The following is a 4,369-nucleotide window of genomic DNA, read 5'->3' as shown; positions in this document are numbered from 1 at the left end:
CAGGATTTTTGTAGAAATTGACACATGGATTCTAAAATTCATATGAAAATGCAAAGAACTTAGATTAGTCATAACAACTTTGAAAAAGAAGTACAAGGTTGGAAAGGATAAAATGACCAGATTTCAAGATTTATTGTAAAGTTACAGTAATCGAGACAGCTTTGGGTTGATGTAAAGACAGAATAACACATCAATGGAACAAAAGACTGTCCAGAAAGAGCCTCACACATGTATAGGCAACTGAATTTTGATAGAGATATAAAGGCAATTCAGTGGAGAACGGGGAGTCTTTTCAACAAACGGTGCTGGACCAATCAGATATTCATGTGCAAAAAAAAAAAAAAAATAGAAAACTTTGCTCCATACGTTTTATCACATACAAATATTAACTCAGAACAAAGCTCAATAATATTAAGAACCCAGAATTTTTATAATACATCATCCTTAACGTCCACTACAAAAGTTACTAGATGTAAAAACAAAAAATTGACATGGGACACCTGGCTGACTCAGTCAGTTAAGCGTCTGACTTTGGCTCAGATCATGATCTCACAGTTCGTGGGTTCAAGCTCCGCATCGGGCTCTGTGCTGACAGCTCAGAGCCTGGAACCTGTTTTGGATTCTGTGTCTCCCTCTCTCTCTGCCCCTCCCCTGCTCACACTCTGTCTCTGTCTCAAAAATAAATAAACATTAAAAAAAAAAAAAGTTAAAAAAAAATGACCTTTAATCAAGAAAAAAACCACTCAATAAAAGCAGACCTATGAAGGATCCAGATATTATAATTAGCAAAGACTTAAAAATAAAAGTATGTTAAACAACCTAGAGAACACATATGTATGTTGGGTAGAGAGAGGATAATCTCAGGAGAAAAAGGAAACTATAAAAGAGAACCAAACGGAAATCTTACAACTGAAAAATGTTTCCAATTTGTTTTTAAATCACTAAATCAGGAAAAATAGGGAAAAGAATAAACGGAGCCTCAGTGACTGGTAGAAAGCCCCTGAAGTGTCTAATATGTGTGAAATTAGAGTCTCAGAATAAAAGGTCAGAGTATGAAACAGAAAAAGTACTTGAAGAAAAGTAATTGAAGAAACATTGACTGGGAAGTTTTCCAAATCAGATCAAAAACAGTAACTCGCAAATCTCAGAAACTCATAAACCTTACACAGCACAAAAGCAAAGAAAACTAAATACAAACACATCATAGACTCTGAACGCCAAAAATAAAGAGAGATAGAGATAGAGAACGCACAGGGGAGGCGCAGAGAGAGAGAGAGAGAGAGAGAGAGAGAATCCCAAGCAGGCTCCGCACTGACACCGACTCAGGGCTTGAACTCAGGAACCATAAGATCATGACCTGGGCTGAAATCAAGAGTCAGACACTTAACTGACTGAGCCACCCAGGCGCTCCGGCATAGTTTATTTTTTTAAAGAGAGTCATCTTTCAGGGAAAATATTAACGTAGTTATGAATGGAGTGGGATTGATGTCCATGGGTGGGTGGGAGAAGTGGGTATTGTATAGATGACACAGGATTGTCCACGACTCAGTATATATTGACTAGGTAATAGGCCCAGGGCTCATTGTCCTAATCACTCTAGTTTTAGACATGTGATTGACATTTTCCAAAAAAAGACAAGTTGCAGAAAAATTTGATAAAGTCTGCCATAGTGTTTTGGACGCTTCGTTTTTAAACATCTTGCTGTTTGTTAAGGGACACTCACTGCATCATTAGCTACTGTCAAGGTGTAATTATACTTAGTCATCATTAATGATGGAGATGTGAATCTATATTTTATAAATTTTTTAAGTTTATTTTGAGAGAGAGACAGAGCATGGGGGGGGTGGGGGAGGGCAGCGGATGCTGTCAGCACAGAGCCTGATGCAGGGCTCAAACCCACGAAGCCATGAGATCATGACCTGAGCGGAAACCAAGAGTCCGAAGCTCAACTGAGCCACTCGGGTGCCCCAATATTTCAAATGCTCCTCTAGCCAACTTTGACTTCTTCGTAAAAAGTTTTTTGGTCATTTTCTTACAAGATATGATTTGGTTATCAGGTTTACCTTTAATGTCGCTGGCAGAGGGCTCACCCAAGGAAGGGGTATCAGCTCAGCCGTTTTTCGGAGCATACGCTTCCATTGCATTTTTATGCTCATCGCTAACTGACGGTTTCTTTGCAAGAAATCTCTTCCGATCCGGGGCCATTTTGTGAGATTTAGTTTGGCAGAATTTAGGTAACGCGTTCCACAATTCCCCAAAACCACACGCATGAAAAGCGATACGCTGACAATATTCTGAACACCCAACAGTGAGGGCAAGACTGCCTACGGCTCCCTGCTGGGTTAGTCCCACCGGGTTACCTCTTGAACCTGTCACAACATGCTACCCTCTGTCACACGGGCCATGAGGGTGCCCTGGTCAATCTGTATGTTACATACCAGCAAAGCTCAGTTATTTTTGTTTTTAAAATAAACATGCTTAAAAAATACAAGTTCTGGTTTCGGAGGGGGGTGGTTGGGGTTTTTTGTTTGGTTGGTTGGTTCTTCCTGCACAACAATGAAAGAAACTCCCTGGATCCCTACATGCTGGATGAAACCCAACACTGAGATGTCTTCATACAGGAGGATCCAACAGTGAACACGTTCCTCAAACAGTAATTATAACTTTGGGTGGCTTGTGAACTCCGTGACCAGATTCCACATCTGAAACACGTTTGAGGAGCTTACGTAATCCAAGCCCAGCTGGCACAAGCCGTCACCTGTTTTATTGCACAGCACCAGCCTTCTGGCTGTCCCCCGGCTCCCCCCCCAGGTGCCGTCGCACACGCTCTCGGGAACAGGGGCTCTGCTCTAGCCACCTCCCTGGCATCTTCCCTACCAGGCACCCTCAGAAAACTTAACTCTACTGGGCACGGCAGCCCTCTGCTGGCAAAAGCCCCTACTAGGTGCACTCTGGCTTCCGGGGTTAGGGAGAAATGGCGATTTCATTCAGGGCCCAGCAGAAACCGGACTCAAACTTGGAATGAAACTTTATTGACGATTTGAGGATAACCGATGGATTTGGTTTTCTAAGGCCGTAACCAAATGCCACAAACTAGGTAGCTTAGAATAGTATAGATTTATTCCCTCACGGTTCTGGAGGCCAGAAGCCCAAACTCAAGGTGCTACTCTCTCTGAAGTCTCTAGGAGGGAGGTTCCTCCCTTGTCCCTCCCAGCCTCCAGGAGTCCCGGGTGTTCCTCGGCTTGTGGCCGCATCGCACCAGCCTCTGCCTCTGCCTGCACGTGGCCGCGTGCCCTGTGTCTGTGTCTCTTCTCTTATGAGGACACCAGTCGTATTGGGAGTAGGTAGGCCCTACTCCCAATACCACCTCATCTTTAATTATATCTGCAACAGCTCTACTTCCAAATAAGATCACATTCTGAGACGGTGGAGACTTCAGTCCGTCTTTTTGAGGGACGCCATCAACCTCTAACAGCTGAGAACAATTTACAACCACTGCACAGGCCTAAAGCTGTCCTCAGAGTTCCTTGCTGAGCCAACTTCCTCTCTCACACGTGGCCTACCTCCGTGGACCTAAGACCTAAGCGGCTTGCTCCCGTTCCCTCTTCTGGGGGCCCTCCATGCAACTCCACACCTCAGGGTTTGAGCCAGCCTGATCACTGGCACCAGAGAGAAGGGGACCTTCTTTCGGCCCAGTGCAGGTCAGGGACTTGCCTTGCCTAGGACGGTCTCTCGCCCCTCTGCTGAGGACAGGCCTACCAAGGTCCTGCTCAGAAAACCACTCTCTCGTCCACAAGACCACACAATGAAACGACCTCGGCGTGTTTCCTCAACTCTGCACTGTTTGATTTGAATAATACCCTACAGGAGACACAACAGATCGGTCTGATTTGGCTTACGCCAAGATTAAGACTAGTTTGGTTCTTTTTCAGCCCTTCCTTCACCAAATATTTGAAAGCAAAACAACAACAAAATGCCTTCATGTCCACTTTCACTTAGGGCCACCCTTTCACATGTAAAAAGGTAAAATAGGGGCGCCTGGGTGGCTCAGTCAGTTAAGCATCTGACTTTGGATTTCAGCCCAGGTCATGATCCCACAGTTTGGGAGTTCGAGCCCCATGACTGGCCCTGCACTGACAGTGAGGAGCCTGTTTGGGATTCTCTCTCTCCCTCTCTCTCTCTCAAAAATAAATAAATAAACTTTAAAAAGGTAAACTAATTTCACAAACTTTTTGACAGAATTTTTTTTATTTAAAAAAATTTGTTTTAATGTTTTTATTTATTTCTGAGACACAGAGAGACAGAGCATGAGTGGGGGAGGAGCAGAGAGAGAGGGAGACACAGAATCTGAAACAGGTTCCAGGCTCTG

The sequence above is a fragment of the Panthera leo genome, chromosome A2 (assembly GCF_018350215.1).
Source record: "Panthera leo isolate Ple1 chromosome A2, P.leo_Ple1_pat1.1, whole genome shotgun sequence".
Taxonomy (NCBI): domain Eukaryota; kingdom Metazoa; phylum Chordata; class Mammalia; order Carnivora; family Felidae; genus Panthera; species Panthera leo.
This window is presented reverse-complemented; position numbering follows the sequence as displayed.